Source organism: Melanotaenia boesemani, chromosome 8 (assembly GCF_017639745.1).
Source record: "Melanotaenia boesemani isolate fMelBoe1 chromosome 8, fMelBoe1.pri, whole genome shotgun sequence".
NCBI classification, from domain to species: domain Eukaryota; kingdom Metazoa; phylum Chordata; class Actinopteri; order Atheriniformes; family Melanotaeniidae; genus Melanotaenia; species Melanotaenia boesemani.
This window is the reverse complement of record NC_055689.1, coordinates 17,367,367-17,385,551: the sequence shown is the minus strand read 5'-3', so window position 1 is coordinate 17,385,551 and position 18,185 is coordinate 17,367,367.

Here is an 18,185-nt window from a genome sequence, read left to right as displayed (position 1 = left end):
TGTGGCCTTGTTTTGTTTCCTCTACTAAAAATCTCTTTTGTTATATATTCCCCCAAATCTGCAACATTATCCCTCAAAGGATTTGGTAGTGGATCATTCATACACCAGAATGGGGTTTTTGTAACCTAATAAGAGGTGAATAACAAGTAAAATCTAGACCAAGTCTGGACCTTTTGAAAGCCCTAGGCATTGGTGATAATTTAAGATTGCAAATACAGTAAGATATCACAACATGCAGTGATCTATGCAGTTCTGCTATAAGGAGTGAAGAGCAACAGCTCACTGTGTGTATGTAAATAATTACATACACAATATGTCCCTATTATACTGCTGTAGTCTTACTGGAGTACAGCCCGCTGATTAAGTGATCTATTTAACCTGACTGTGTCTGAATGTACTGAGTGTATGTGAGACACTTAGAAAGAGACTGAGGGTGTATGTAGGCAAGGGCTTTTAATGTGGCTTGGCCAACTAACAAAAAGACAACTACTGTTTTATACATGCATTAATTAAATATAGAGATTAGACTGTGTTGAAAAGCAAGATAAACTCCTTTTATATGCCCAAAACAGGAACAAAAACATATGGTATGAAAAACAAAATTAAGCAAATTGTCAAAAATTGAGATTTAATATCAAATGCTGGGGAAAACACGCATATGAGGACTCAGCTGTCAGACAGAGGAAAAACACCTGCAGAAAGCAACACGGTCTGAATCAGAAAGAAGTCAAATTCTCAGAAATTTCCAGATTGCAATGCACTCGCTTCCTGTTTGCTTTTATACCCTTCACTGCAGCATGCAACAACCACTGCATCCTGTTAATATAGGCTAACAGAGATTTACAGAGTATTGGTATATATATTTATATATATATATATATATATATATATATATATATATATATATATATATATATATATATATATATATACATATATAAATATATAATTCATTATTATTTGTGCTTACATCCTATGTAAGATTTAAAGTGTAGTACACAAATGATATAGCATAAACCATGATGAAAATAAGGTGAAAGTAATCTGGATGATTTAATCACGCTTTAAGGAAAAATCTTGACAAACCTATTCTTTAATATGGAGGAATTACTGCATCCAAGCATCATTAACTGCTTAGTAACTTAATTTAATCTTGATAAGTGTTGATGCACAGGAATCAATAAAAGAAACTAGTCAGATCAAATTAAACTTAATTTGCGCTGTTAATCAGAACTGAAACCTTTTTATATTTTTACAGTGAGGCTAATCTTTTAATTTACTGTAAACAAACTAGTTCAAGTATGAATAGTTATTTAATGGCAGTGCTGAAATCCAGTTTGAAAGGTGATGGTATACTTTATGTCACAATGAATATTTGCAAACACAACAGATACTGGTTGAAGCTACAATATGGATTTGATTCTGGTTAGAAAATCCGAGTCTGGAGGTCATCTGTATCATCATTTATTGGATTCCTCTAAACAGGACGATCCAGTGCATTTAAAAGGATAACAGGTCGAGTAGTTGCATAGATGCTTGGTGGTAGGCTAGAGTGTGGACATTTGTGTAGATATGTATGTGTGATTGTGGTAGGTTAAAACAGAAATAACATACATACAAATATATGGTGTGTGAAAATGTACAATGCTTACCACTTTAACACAGCTGAGATTGAACATCAGTCAGGACATATCAGAAACCTAACTTACATCTCAAAGTGGTAAGGCACTTACCACCTTTACTCATTGAAAACCATTAGCATAATGCTAATTAGCAGGTGGAAAATAGCTGAATAAAACAAGAAACAGGAAAACTTCAAACAGTATCCAAAGGGAGTTAACAACATGGACCAGGGAATGTAACGCAAATTCTAACTTGAATGTAACTTATCAGCACTTACTTTGTTCTCAAGAATGCACAGAAAGGCAAGTAGAAAGCAGCAGAGCTTATGGTGTGTTTCTCTATAAACAGACAGGATAGGAACATTGCCTGAACTTTTGTTCCACCCTCCTGTGTCTTTCTGACACAGCCACCCCCAATTGACCATTAGGAAAATTGCACATTACAGGAAAGACTACCTGAATTGTGGTCTTCATTATTGAGATGGGGAAACTAGACAATCTGGGGACTGGGTGCGGGTAAGGCCTTACCTTGTGCCTTCAATGCAGCAGTACATACTCGGCCACCTGGCCCAGCAAAGGTATCTGTTACAGTTCCTATAGGGCATAAAGAGCGTGGAAGCATCGGATCAGTGATGAGAACTACTTGACTTGATGCCCATCCTCCATTTTTGCTGATCCTGTAAGCTGGGCAGTAGTGTTGAATGAATGAAGACCAGAAGTGATCGTCCAATATTTGCCTGTTCCTCTAGTGCTGTTTGCCCAATCCTTATTGTCATCCAAGGCTTGTGGAAGTGATGAGTCTTGGCATCCCATAAACAACATTCTAGCTGTTATGGGGTCTAGCTTTGCTACATCAGCAGACATAGTCTAAAGGCTTGGCATTCAGTATCCCTTCAACCTCAATGAGTAGAGTTCATAGAACTGGCTCAGGAACTTTCAGGTGACCTTCAACACCATATTCATAGACTTCACCTCACGTTCCAATGTCCTTTAATAATGTGAAGCTACTGGTGGGTTGAAATGGATCAGAATCTTCAGTTTTTCTGGGTCTTACTGCAGGTGTGGAACCATAGCATCAAAAGCGTCTTGGAGCTCCTGACATCCACGGGTGAAGTTTGTGCCATTGTCACAAAGCAGCTCAAAAGGTTTGCAAATGTTAAGCAATGAAGCATCTTACGGAAAGCAGGAAAACCTCAGAATCAAGGTTTTCTAGGAAGTCTAGGTGTAAGCACCTTGTAGTTACACACTTATACCTGATCCCCCATCTCTTTTCTTGTCCAAACTTATTTAAGAATGGGCCAAAACAATCTACTCCCACAGAGTAGAATGGAGGTTTAAAAAGCTGTAGCTTAGAAGGAAGGAGATCTGCCATTCTTGGTGTTTGATGTTTGGCACACCACAGCTGACATTTCCTGGACTGGTATTTATGTATGGCTTCTTGACCCCAAAAAACCCAATACCTTGGCTAAGACTTGTTCAATTTCTGGGTGCTTGAGTCTTTTGTCGTAGTCTTGTATCAAAAGTTTTGTTACATGATGTCCTGGATCAGGGACAAGCGGGTGGATTGCTTTTGTCTCTACAGCTCAGTGGAGTCTTCCTCCAACTCCGATGGGCTCTTCATACTTAGGTGCAAGAGTAGATAGGCAGCTATCTGAAGGAATGACTTATTTAGCCTTGATGGCCTTTACTTCATGTGGGAATGAATCCTTTTGGGCCAGCGCAAAAAGGGTCTTCTCTGCTGCAATGTAGGACAGAAGCAGTGCCCGCATTATCAGAGGAGGCTCAGTTTGGATTAACTTGTCAAGTTAGGCACCGGTCAGTGCTGCACTCAGTTCCAGGCAGGGTATTGAGAGGTGTTTCTTTGGTTTCACATGAGACCTGTCTAAGATGAAGGCCATGTAAAAACCAGCATTATTATCAATTGTCTAGCTCCCCAGTCTAGTCTTTCTGACACTGCTTTGTGAAGAACTCACAGATCTGAGGATTTGCAAAAAAGAAGACAAGACATTGGATTCATTGGCTCACCTATGACTCACCCTACTTGTTACTGCTGTCCTGAGCCAACATCTGTCTCTAAAAACTCTGTCCTCAGATGGTAATTCCATCTCTCAGGCTATTTCTTCTTTTCACACAATATTTGTCAGAGAGAAAACCAAACAAAACACCAAAGCATTGCTCACGTTGATGTAAATCTATTTTGTATTCTCCCTTGGCCACCCCAAAACTTGAGTGTTTAATTTTTGTCATCTCAAGAAATTAACTAACTTTTTTTTCTTCTTTTGCTATTTTTGCCTCACATCAGTCTCTGTAAGCCTCTGAGTTTGTATCAAACTGCAGCTTGCTTGTGTGTAAATGCCTCCTGTAGACAAATCCAGAATAGAATAATGCACAACTAAAAGTGATGTGTTGACACATGATATGAATAGATTAAAAGCAAAAAAGAAAAGATGCATTTAACACAAAAAAAACACAACATTAAGGGAGCCAGACACATCTCACTTTGCAACACTATACAGTAAGTTGGCAGAGTAGTCTGCAGATGTAAATGCATCAGGAACTGACCAAACTGCAAACTGATCACAAATAAAGCTTCTTCAAGCTCTTTTAATGGTCCAAAAGAAGAAAATCCAGTTTTCTTTGTTGATGTTTGTTAAAGAAAGATATAAACAGAAAACAGACAGTGACTGAGGGGGATGTGTATGTGTCTCTTTGGCCTTTTTTCTGCTGGTGCAACAACCAGGCAGTCTTTAGAGCAGGTGACTAACTGAATGCAGCTGTTATAGCTTTGAACTGTCTGCGTCCATTAATCGCACTGCAGGGTCAGAGCAAAGAAAAGAGTGGGGCTATTATAGTGATGACACAATGAAAAATGTAAAACAGTTCTACTTTTGCTCTATTAAGTTTAAATGCACCTCAGGCTGTAAATCTTCCCAACAAAATGTGAAGGGAACACATACTGTAGTTAACTTGATCTTATATCATTTTGAAAGCACAAGAGGAGATTATAACATTGCAGAGATAATCTTCTTTTCTCACAGCTTTGAACATCATGTACATATACAGAAATTCTGAATTGTTTGTTCTGTGCGTCTCTCTGCATGTGATTCATACCACCCAGTCTTCTTAATATCATTGTATTAGATGCCGATCCCCACTGGGAGACCTTCAAAAATAGGTGTGACCATCAAAAAATCATAATCATCCACTATTATTTTAATACAATATCTATGTGAAAGATGGAAGCTTTATCTGTATCTGCATGTCAGGTCAGTTCGTCATAACAGCAAACTCTTGAATATTCATTTTCTGAGTATGATTAAGCATGCAAATCATGCTACCGAGTATGTAGGCCAGTTGCACAGGCAACATTCATTAGGATCACATTAAAACATATGAAGAAATGGCAGAAGTGACACAATGAGAGTGCCAGGTGTTGTGATACACGTGTCAGTTACTGAATCAGGCAACGTAACATCCTTTTACAATTGATAATTTCAGATTTTGGTCCTACTTGATCCCCTTTGGTTCTGGACAGCTAATGTGAGTAGAGTAACTGATGTTAGCCAGCTAGGAAAGTCTGGTTATGCCCACAGAGGCATTAAAGGGCAACATAATTCTGCCATCTAATCAGCACTTCCTTGTCACATCACTGTGCTTGTCTACGAAGCTAATAAACAGACCTAATAAACAGGCCTTTCAATATGACCAGAAGAGAATAAAAAAAAACAAAAAAAACAACAGCTTTATCTAAAGATTTTGGGATGATGACATTAAAGTGGTGAAGGGAAAAAAACTGAAGCTTTTCTTAAAAAAAAAAAAAAAAAAACAGAAACGGACATGTTTACATTTGTTGGTTTCCTTAGTGTCTTCCTGCTCGGCAGCATTTTGCAGCTTGGGATTTACAGCCTGAGCACAAATCAAGACGCACAGTTCATGTTTTAATTATGTATCCCATCAGCCAGCATCAAGTGAACATTTGAAATAGGAACAACAGCTCAACCTAAATCTTCTCAAGACACAGTGCATGAGGCTTAATTTGTGATGTAAAGTCCATTTTTAATGATGTGGAAAATGAACGTTGCAAACTAAAAACAGTATGTCAAACGTATCTAATGTTTGATGCAGTGCACATCATTGAGCTGAAACCAGACAGTTGTTTCTGTAGTTCTTTGTTAGTGTGTCACTGACACCTGCTGGACAAAATTTGTTACTGTCTCATATAAGCCTGAATGGAATTTTCCAAATGTTCCTGTTGGTGTACTGAATAAGCACAATATAGAATACTCCATCTATTAAAATGATTTTTACATATTGACGAACGGCAGTGGCTCAGCCGGTAGAGCAGGTCGTCCAATCACTGGAAGGTTGGCAGTTCGATTCCCACTTCCGCAGTTATCTGTCGTTGTGTCCTTGGGCACCCTCCTTGCCTCCAGTGCTGGCATCACTGATGAATGAATGTGGATGAATGTTCGGTGATGGTCAGAGAGGCTGTAGGCGCGGATTGGCAGCCACGTTTCTGTCAGCCTGCCCCAGGGCAGCTGTGGCTACACGCGTAGCTTACCATCACCAGGTATGAGTGAGGAGTGGATGAATAATGGATACACAATGTAAAGCGCTGTGGGTGCCTTGAAAAGCACTATATAGATCTAATCCATCATTATTATTGTTATGATTGCATTGAATATGGTTATTTTCATCAGGCCATTAAGAGAATTTAAAGAATACACCACTTCTTTTTTTTTACAGATATTTAAAGGCAGTTTGGCTTATCTCTACATATTCATTTCAACATTTAGTGGTCTGTAACACAATTTAAATTCCTCTAATATAGTATTTGTATCTGTCATGTGTTTGAATGTGTGACTTACTGATAATAATATTAGGGGAAAATTAAATCTGAAGATTTTAAGTGTGAGAAACTAACTATGAATAACTATGAAAAGCATGTGCCTGTGCATGTGGTGTAGAATGTTGGAATACTCTTCAGGAAGAACTCAAACAATGTCCAAACATTATCCAGTTTAAGAAAAAATTCAAAGAAATGTTATTCAAAAAGTATAAAGAAAACTAACATATGTAAACCAGTACAATTAAATATGTACATCAAGCTATATTTGTAAATAAATATGAATGTATAAGTATGTGTGGGTATATACACATATGTAGGAGTATGCAGAAATGCAAATGTATATGTAGGCGTATGTTTATGGGTGTATGTATATGGGCTAAAATATATATTTGCATATACAGTTATGTGAGTATAAACATATAGATGGGTATATGACTACATGTAGAGGTATACAGGTAATTGCTTTGTCTCTGTGAATGTATGTGGGTATGCATGTGCCAGTGTGTGTACACATGTACGTATACCCTATATCCTATACAGCAGTATTTTAATAGTTTTATTAAACCTTTTGAGCACATAGGCCTGTTTTTAAGACTTATACTTGGAAATTGCATACCCTTAATAAAATGAGTATATCTCTGCAACTAACAGGGTCTGTTCTAGTAATTTTGGAGACACATTAGAGAACGCCTAGACTGGTTAAGATGTGTAAAATATCAGTTGCATGTGTTAGAATAAGATGGTACATAGCACAAATAATAAAAGTTTCTGATTCTGGTTGGTTGGCCTACAATGAATACTTTTGTGTTTCAGGATAAATAGCCCTTTGGAATGATTCAGCTCTATATCTCTATCAAATTTTATACAATATAAGATTATTATCTTTGATAAAAGGAAACAAAACTAAAGGTTTGAGCACAGAAAGTTTTGGCAAGGTCTACAAAATGGCCATTTAGACACAAGTTGATCATTTGTTCTCAAACTCTCCTGATTGGGCAACCTTCAATTTCATGATCTGCCCATAGTATAATTTTTAAGTCACTGATATCTAGTTCATTAATTTGTCCATTTTTGTGTGCAGATTAATTTTCTATAATAGAATGAGGTGCCCTCAAATAAGCAGCATACAGCCTGTGGGACTGAATACCTGACAAACCCGAAGTTCTTGAGTAGCAGAAGTGGAAGAAGTGTTGACTATAGTATATATGTCTGGTAACGTCTTTATTTTACCAGCTGGATAATTAGGGACTGAAGTTGAATTTTGAATTATATTTATTGCTGTTAAAGGAGAGTGTTCAGTGCATGGGTTTCTACAGTCACTCCATAATATACAAATACAAAAAATACATAATAAGATTCCTTTATCCAGTGGGCTCTGGACAACAGGAAGCTAATCACTTAATTGAGTTTGGCTTTGAATTTATGTCATATAGGGACACATTGTAAAAAGATATGATTAATATCTACTGAGATTACTTTAGATGAATAATCTGGTTTATTCACCTTACTTTCAAAATACATAATAAAAAAGTTTTTTTATGGTTTTTATTTAGCAGGATGAAGTAAGTTTTTTCCTGTCGTTCTCTATATGACTATGAGCTGCAAAGAGTGAGAGGCATCAGGTCCTGGTGACACATATGCTGTCACATTATCTATGAGTTGTGCACAGACAAGCTTATGACTATTAGAAGCACCCCGCATATTTATGACAGATGAGTATGTGAAATGGTATGAAGTGACAGATCCTGCCAATAACCATAACTTCTGGCAACAGGAAGTAACCTGAGTCACAGAAGTCACGCACCATGGCTTACTAAAGGGGGAAAGGGCTTTTTCAGTTAACTCCCCTCTGCCTGCCTGAAGGTCTCAATCTTATTAAATCAGTATTACTTATGAAGTTTAATACTTTGGACATTTTAATCCATATACTTCACCATTATTGTTGTAATTTATGTTAAAATTTACAATTGTTATTTTAATTGCTTGACTTTAGTCATGATTACCATCTTTTAATAACTGTTTTTTATATTTCAATCTATCTCTTTATTGTAAATTGTGTGCTCAAAGGAGAGATCTAGGTTCTAGAAACTGTTGACTCAGCTTTTATCCATCTTCTTTCACTCTTTAAGTCACAGCATACGCTGTCATAAAAGAATGCTAAACATAGGTTTGTCCATGACAGCTGAAAAGCTTCATGCAGGTCATCTGATGTGGTCAGTCTGAAAGTTGTTACTGATGGCAACAATGACAACAAGTCACTTAGTCCAGAAATAGAAAACTCTGGCGGTGCGACCCCCAGTGGGAGAAAAAAAAAAACCCCAAAAACTATGTACATTGTGATTTTGAAACATTACTGATTTCAATCTATTCAAATTCTGACCTATTTGCGATTGATGTTTTTCCCATACAACAGGAAGAACACCTTCACTTTCTATAAAAGTAACTTGATCGTGACAGATTTAATGGTAAATTCCATATTACTCATTCAATTAACAACCTACTGCGATTGGACTTTTATTTTTATATAATTGTCATAATTTTTCTGAGTTATATAAACCAGCCATCTAGACCGAGCCAGGCTTTTCCTTCTCAGATTATCCCCTTTATAAACATGAATCCAAACAGTAAAGGTGGGTTATTTTGGCATTACTCTGTCACATGTACAGTACAAGACTGATTTGTTATGTTGTAGACTGAAAGCAGGGTAGTTACTTCCATTCCGTCTACGAGGTCAATGCTTTTAATACAAATTTAGTGCAATCAGTTTGTCTAGCAGGCATAAGTCACCTCTGACCACCGATTCATCCATCCATCCATCCATCCATCCATCCATCCATCCATCCATCATTCCATCCATCCATCCATTCATCCATCCATCCATCCATCCATCCATCCATCATTCCATCCATCCATTCATCCATCCATTCATCCATCCATCCATCCATCCATCCATCCATCCATCCATCCATCCATCATTCCATCCATCCATCCATTCATCCATCCATCCATCATTCCATCCATCCATTCATCTATCCATCCATCCATCCATCCATCCATCCATCCATCCATTTTGTCTAGCATTTTGGATTTTTTCCAACATTTGTATTCACTTTTTGGTAAAAAACCAATTAAGTAGTATAAATAATGTTTATATTTAAAAAGTTGTTTATTATGGCTATTCAAAATAATTCTTAAAAGCAGTCTACTGGAAATAAATTGTTATATTCAACCACATTAACAATTTTATTTTACACCACACACTATGCATATTTAAGCCAATTCATTCAACATGTTCATTCAGACATCTTTCCATCATTTCTTGGTCATGAAAGGCAGGCATTTAGGATACCTTACAGACTGACACTATTTTGTATACACTATAATGACTTTAGAAAGTTGCATAGATTTATATGAACTGAATGGAGACTTATAGGTTCTAACCCTAAACGTTTTTCCAACCTTAAAGCAAATCTTAAAATTGAATGATTCATGCTGGGAGCACTTGCTATTTGTGGCTTTATGGAAGACATTGTCCTTAAAACACGAGTAATGTTCAGACACACATACACACGTATAGGCCAATACAATGACGGTTCAGGTTTTTTGCAGCTGAATGGCGCGTCCTTTTACAGAACGTAAGTGCTTTACATGCTCCTTCAAAAGTTTTGTGCCACCAACAAAGCCTTTTGTATAGTCTATTCAAACAAGAGCTACCTCAGATGTGCGCACAAATTCACACAACTTTATAAGCAGACACTCACACATACACACACACCTCCCTCAAATTAAAAGCTCATGGCTTCTCTTTTCAGAAGGGCAACAAATATGTTGTAGCTGTTCCAACACACAGCCCCTCCTTCAGAGTCAGATGTGCTCTGAAAGGAACCAGTAAACATTAATGACCTAAAGAAAAACACCATTGGCCAGAAGTAAATGTTTGTACATTGACTAAATTTGCATGATGAATTTATATAACTGAATATAAATAATGTTATTCTTAGAATATGGGAACAACTTTTCAAGAAAATGTGCATATCCAGACTGGTTTTTGCTTTGTATTGACAGCAAGAGACTCAAATCTGCACTCAAACATAAGGCTGAAGAGTCACTTCTAACGTAGAGTATGAATGGCTTGCAGTTATCTTCAGTAGGGGTATCAGCTGGTAACATGTGAATGTCAAATGTGTTAAAGCCACAAGTAAATATGAAGTATAAAAAAAAGAACATTTTGTTAAAGGAAAAGTACTTTTTGCCATTTAGATAAAGCATGTTACAGCAATCAGAACATAGAATGTGATTCTTCTTCAACATATCCATCGCATTTAAATCCAGATGCAGACAAAGCAGCTCACAAAGATGGACGTGAAGGCATGCTGAAAGCTAAATTGAAACATCTTGCAGTCATGATGCCATGATTCCCCTTTGTTTTCAGGCCCAAAGAGTTGTAGCAGCAGAAAGAGGAGATGAGGGAACAAGGGGAAGAAAGGAGGACCTTTCCACCCATTGGCAGGAGGAAGCGAGGGGGGACTGATGTTAGGCGGTCTGTTTTGGAAACTGGTGGACACTCCTTTTCATAGGCTCTGTCTCTGCCACTGCCTCATTTTCTTCTGCCCACTTACCCTCCCTCCACCATCCAGTCGCGTCCACCTCCCCACCTCCTTTCTCCTGCATCCCCCCTCCCTGGGAAAACAGGGACAACAAATTAGCCTTCTTTTCTCAGCTAGGCCCAGGGAGGAGGACACTTGGACAGCCCTTAGAGTGTCTGCCTGGAGTTCCCATGGACCCCTCTTGCCCCTTCCCCTTTCAGTCAGCGAGGAAGCAGTCATTGTGCCAGCACCTGTCTCTGAGGAAATTGGTAAAAGTGATGGCTTTGTTAGCCATCTCCATGACAACCAGGAGAAAAGAGCGGGGGCCAGCTAGCAGGGATCAGGGGAGAGACTGGGGTGGTAAGCAGAAAGAGAGGGAGAGGGAGGGAGGCGGTTAAGGGGTTTGACAATAGAGCAGCAGTTACATCGCTTCAGCTTTGCCAGGGATGCGGTGATGTGCGGCACGTTTGTTTATCTGTATGTGTTTGTCTATTAGCTCCCTCTTCCCTGGGGATGACACTGTGACATCCTCTAGTGAAATAAGGCAGGACCTCTAATAAGCTGAAAGCAACAAGGTCAGTCACATCGTGTCCAGAAAATATCTCCCTCAGAGGAGTTGACACACACTTTTATGATCAAGATAAAGAATTGGTTTCTTTGCTCGTTCTAAATAAGAAATTCTTCGTCCATTATTTCAGGTCTTGATCAAGTATGAAATCCTACAAAATTAATTGGACTCCTCAAAATTTCTTTGGAATTTCTCAAAAACAAATACAGATAAAAAAAATTTCTCTTAAGTTGGGTTTAGGTTTAGCTTTACGGCAGCAGGGGCCTCACATTGAAAAATTAAAAAATTTAAAAAAGCACAGGGTTGAATTTAATTCGTGGAGATGACCTGTGGAGGTCATTGCTGTTTTTTTCTTTTCTACCAAGTTGATTGTAACACTACTATCTGACCAACAGATGGTGCTCATTTGCTAGTTCTTGAGGAAACAGAAAGTTTGTTATTTGTTTCTTCCCTTTTAGGAATACTGTATAACCAAGACTTAACTGTTCTTGACTGACTGTTTCTTCGAATATGTAAATAGAAGAAGACTCTAAATAAAGAAACATCCATTATAACCAAGTCCAGTGCAGGGAAACGTAGTTATTGTTTCATTGCTGATCATTACATTGACTTCATCAACAGTGAGTTGTAAATGTATTCCTCCATTTGAGGAGCTTTAATTAGATTTCTAGACTGTTCAGAGTCTCCTTTGAAAGGCTGAAGCAATTAAATTTGCTTTCAGCCTTTCTTGTTTAATTATTCCAAGTGTGTATATGTCTACATCCATTTTTACTACCTATGCTTAAATGGCCCTGGAGTACACAGTAAATTTGTCAGTCTTAATCATGGGGGACAAAGCATGATCCTGTTGAGTCAAAATATGATTTCTGGGGTCCTGTGAGGGTCAGAGATAAGGCGTAGATTATGATTAGTAAAGGTTAGGACGTGGCAGGGACTGTTTGAGTTAGGGTTCATATTAACTGTTCACAATGAATAGAAGTTAATTCAATGGATATCTGTGCAAGTATGAGAGTGTGTATTCATGTTTGTGCATTGCTTCACAAAGACATGATTGATGACAATTCATTGACTCAGAAAGGCTGCACGTTAAGATTAGAGGGGGAACAACTATGTTAGGGGTCAAGATGAGGAAATTGCTTTCATTCACAAAAATGGTGAAGTTGAATCTTCCCCAGCATGAGTATAAATGTCTCTTTGTCAGTGTCTCCAAAGTCAGTGGATGAACTGACACTCCAGGAACTACTGGATCATTTTGAATGGTCTAGTGAAGTTAAGAGTGAACCAAAAACATTTTTTTTCATTATGCCACAGTCTTAGTAAATAACATTTCTTTAATATAGTTTTATAAATAGCACTAAAAAGAATTGGCCCTTTGTACTATCACCACTCCTGTTCTATCACTCTTTATGCTGTGTGTGTGTGTGTGTGTGTGTGTGTTAGTGTGTGTGTGTGTGTGTACTTGTACTTAATACATTGTGAGGACCAGTGTGAGTTTTTAACCAACATAGTGAGGTCATTTTTACAAAGTGAGGACATTTTGGCCGGACCTCACTTTGACATCATCTAAATCACTTCCTGATGCTACATAGATGCTACCCTCTAAGTTTCACAGTTTGTCCTCAGAATGCTAGAAAACTGCTTTTTTCAGCAGGAAAATTCACACAGATTTTGCTCTAGAGCTCCCCTACTGGGGGCCGGGATGTATTTCGCCAATATGACTCTAGGGCTCCCCCTACTGGCAACTGTGATATATTAACATTTTTGTACAATACTTGGACAACTCTTTAAAAAAAAATTAAAAGCAACCCATTTATAGAAATAACTGTAAGAAAATAATCATTTTTTGAACAAATGACTTTGGGAACTATTGTAAAAAAAAAAAAAAAAAAAAAAAAAGAATCTGTAGTGGTTTCCAGTATAGTTACTAATGAAATGTTCATATCACAGTTATTTCTTTTTCTCCCAGACATCTAATTGGGCCTAAAATAGCTATATTTATATATTTGGACTTGTTTACTTGTAAATGTTGTAGTAACAGTCAAAGAAAAAGAAGATCCTCTTTTTTCGGTCGGCATCACATTTGATTTTGTTTATTCAGATTATCTCCAAAGAATGTTGTTATGCCATTACTGTTGTGCAGCATAAATTTTTATTAAGAGTCTAGAGTTAGTTCCACTCAGCCAATGAGCAAGAGTTGTGGAAGCTTAGTCCCACTCTTGTGACCCTACTGGTTCAAAATTTAAATCCACATGCTGGCATTGCATTTGGCATCATATACACTACTGGTCACAGGCTCCTTACAAATAAATAAACATAACAAATTTGCACAACACCTCAAAAGGCGGGACATATATGATGAAAGTTTTGTATTATCAATGTTGACATCCATATTAATAGTAGTAGTATATATCCTTTAAATGCTGATGCAATTATAATCTGGTTAGAATACCTATTCATCAGTAAAGAAGATAATAGACTGATTTCAGAAAGAATTGGATGGCAGGAGTTCAACATTTGAAAAATGAAGCTAAAGGAAATTGGCATGAACATGTTTGTAAAACTTACTTACTTCAAATTCAAATTTCACAATAATAAACTATAATATTCATGAAATATCCAATTTACTTTAAGTCAAGCCTTTACATTTAATTTCTGTGGGTTTATCAGTGGGGTTTGTGTGATAATCCATCCTACCATATCATGTATTGAAGAAGCAGCTGCAGATTATCAGTTGAAAGCAATGCGAACTATCCTCCACAAGGTCCAGTAGAGTCGACTCGCCATTGGTTCACTGGAATTTCTGCTTTTCATTGGATTTTCTCCTTTTGAAAATTTTTTGGCTGAAACATCGAACCATGACCTATAGATATAGGTCATATTGCCACATGAGAACATCCAGACTAAAGCATCAACATGGCATTTTATACCAACTATGATATCTTAGATATTGGTATAACAATTAACTTATTTGTTCTGTTGTACATTTAACCCATAAAAGCCTGACGTGATATATTTGTCACATACAGTTTCTGAGACATTTTCCTTCAAATTATAGTACAAACTTTGCTCAAAATCCTGTTGAACACAATCTAATACTTGTCTTCTGTCCCCTAATAGATACCCAGAAGCAGAAAACCACATTATAATATTTTTAAACTATATATCCCCTCCAAATGTTAATTCTTTTTGTTAGATTTTGTTAAAGGGCCTAATAAAGACCTCATATTTTTTAAAAATTGACTTTTCATTTTTTCATGGGTTGGGCTTAACGGGTTAAAGTTGCTATGGTTCAAATTTAGTATATAAAACAGTTAGGATTAAATCAACATTTAGTGCTTTCAAAATAAGTTACTTTGATTTAAGGATTAAAGTTTAGCGTGTCAGCTTTTTAAAAAGTACTTGGCTGTAACTACCATTAGCTTAATTTCCATAAAATAAAAATAATTAAAAGAATCTCTACAACAGGGAGTAAATTAAATCAGGACAGTTTTCAGCATTGTCTGCTTGCCATTTGTCCAAACTCAAATAGAGTAGTGCATTTAATGAATCTTCAGTCTACAGAAATCCATATTGCTTAGATTATTTCCACCTAAACCACATGCTAACTGTGGTAATATACCTTGATGAAATTTTACATTGTGATCATTAGCATAGCAGCTAGCACACTTTGTTGCATTTTTTTTCATTATCTAAAATGAAGCTTTTAATAAAAGTTTCCAGAATCTGCAGTACTCACCATTTAACAATATGAATGTCTGGACCTCTGACAGGGCAACAGAGTTTAATTAAACCTCACAGCACAATAATAAACAAGTAAGACTCTGAGCAATTCTGGCTTCCTGCTGTAGCATGGGCATTGGAAAGATGCAGACAGCCCAGTAGCAGGCCCACGGCTGACAGAGAGGCCTGCAAGGTACTACTGATTGGTTAGATTAAACCAAATCAAGTGATGTTATTGGCCTACCAAAATGCCAATCATATAACCGGAATAAGTTAACATCTCAACATAATTCAAAATTGAGTTAATATATTATCATATTTACAACGTGATATCTTTGTAGATATGCTTATTTATATATTTATTTCATTAAGTAATTTATGGTTATTGGTTGCATTATTTGAATTTTATTGCACATTTGCAGTTAGAATGTTTCTTCTTTTCCAGAGATTTTATTTTATTTTATATTGTATTTGGTAACAGTAAAATTTCTTATTTGGTCCTTGCAGTAGTTGCTCATTCAGGTGTTATATAAAGATTGAGTTGTTAAACTTATTCTATTAATCATCTGGGTTTTTCTTTTGTTTGTTTTTTTGGTTTTTTTTTTGTAATGAAACTGGAATGATCTTGAATGAAGGCTAAGGTATTTATTAAAGAATGTTGTACATTGTACATGCACAAAAATATATTTATTAAATGTATATATTCAACATATAACACCAGTCCTATACTTCAGTATAGGTTTTGAGGGCATATTGCTAAGCCTTGTATTCCTAGCAGCAAGTAATCTAATAAAGTATAGTCAAGCAGGGGACTTTTCTGTATAATTTATCTAAGTATGACGAGTTTCCAAAACCCGATTCATGCCCATCCCTCACCTTATTTCCTGCATACCTGCAAGTGCAAGGTTAATCTAGGGCAAAGGTCATTTCAATTAAGGGTGTCCTTTTGAGCCTAGTAAAGCCATCTTTTGACCCAGACACTTGAAATTTGGTACACTGCTTTGTGGCAATGACCTGATTATGCACATAAATATATTTGGTGCCGGTAAGTCAAAGCAATCTAGAGTTATTAATAAACAGGGAGGTTTTGTGTTGCCTTTATGAAGCCCTTTTTGCCTAGTAAAGCCATTTTTTTTTCAAAAATTTTAAATTGAGCGCACATGTACAGAAGCATGCCCCAAGCCCTATTTTAAAAATCAGCCCGCTTGCCAAAACAATGCCTTAGTTATGCCAAAATAGTTTTTGAACATACCATTTGAGGGTACCATTTGACCCAAGAGACCCCAAATTTTGAGAATAATTTTCCATGTCGTATAGAAAAAAAAACTTGGTCAAATGAGTATGCAAAGGCCAAGAGGGTGTCAGGGCAATCGACCCTAACCCAGTATTGCTCTGAAATGATTTACACAAAATTACTTTGTAGGTGGCCCAAAGTTCTGAAATTTTAATATGTTGTTCGGGTACCCGATACAACTAGATTGACTTTACTTTGGGACCGATCGACCCCATACTTTTTGAATGGCAGCCATTTAAACTTAGGTGTGTCATAATATTCAACCCTGTGTAAAGTGGACAAAATTAGCTAAAATGTCTCCAAAATTGGCTCAGAACTTTGTGTCGGGGGGAAGAGAGGGGTGGAGCTGTCAACTGATCACCACCTGTTAGTGTGTTGGCTCAGATGGTAATGGAGGATGCTGGTCCGGCCTGGCAGACCCAAATGTGTTGTGAGGGTCTGCTGGGAACGTCTGGTGAAGTCCCCTGTCAGAAAGAGTTTCAACTCCCATCTTCAGTAGCTTTAACCTCCAACGGTAGCCCCAGCAGCTCTCACTGGCTACCCATGGCCTCCAACTTTACACCCTGTGGCCCACCATGTCTGCATCAGCCCACCCGTGGGACCGCCAGCTGAATGACCAACAGATTTCCAACACAAACTCCAGCGGCTCTCACTGGCTTCCCAAGGCCTCCAGCTGTACACCTAGTGGTCCTCTATGCCCACTGGAGACCTGCAGGCCTCCATCTGGAGCCCCACCAGCTCTTATTGGCTGCATAAGCCTACCCGCGGAACCTTCAGCCACTTTCCATGCCCACTAGGGGAAATACTAATAATATTAATAGTAATATTAATAGCTAAAACATGCTAAAAAACATATTACAAGAAGCATAGAAAGACAAATCAATGTGTATGCAGTCACCCTGGGCCTACAGAGTAGCTTCACAGTATATGGAACTGTAAATTCTCCTCAGTAACATAAACCTTTATTTAAGTAACTTGATTGATTTAATGTAGGAAGGATCAGACTTTAAATGGACCCAGCATGTTGAAAGAACTGGCCCAGCATGAACCCAACGGGTCCTCCCTACATTCCATCTTCAGTATTGGAGAGATGATTATGGGGGAGTGATCCTTGGATGGATGATTTCCCTTGCATGGACTCGTCTCTTTCAGATGAGGCTGAAATGGTGAGCTGGCTTGGTGTACTTCTCAGATGGAGGGTTCACCTGAGAGGACACCATTCTGGGGGTCCAGACTGGCAATCTGGGCACCTCCAGACTGACCCAAGTCTCAGGGGTCTGCATGGACCACGGTGTTCGCCAGAAGGAGACTAGGCCGTAGACAACCTCGTTTTACACTGTCACTGCCGGCTCCACACATGACGTCTCCAAAGTCTCCACCAACTCCACACCTCATGTCTGCAGAGTATCCACCGGCTCAGAGGTCCACATTTCCGGTGTTGCCACCAGCTCAGAGGTCCACGTCGCCAGTGCTGCAACTTCCAACACCGGCTCCCAGGCTCCTGCCCAGCTCTTCAGGGTCTCACACCTGCGCCCAGGTCCTTTCC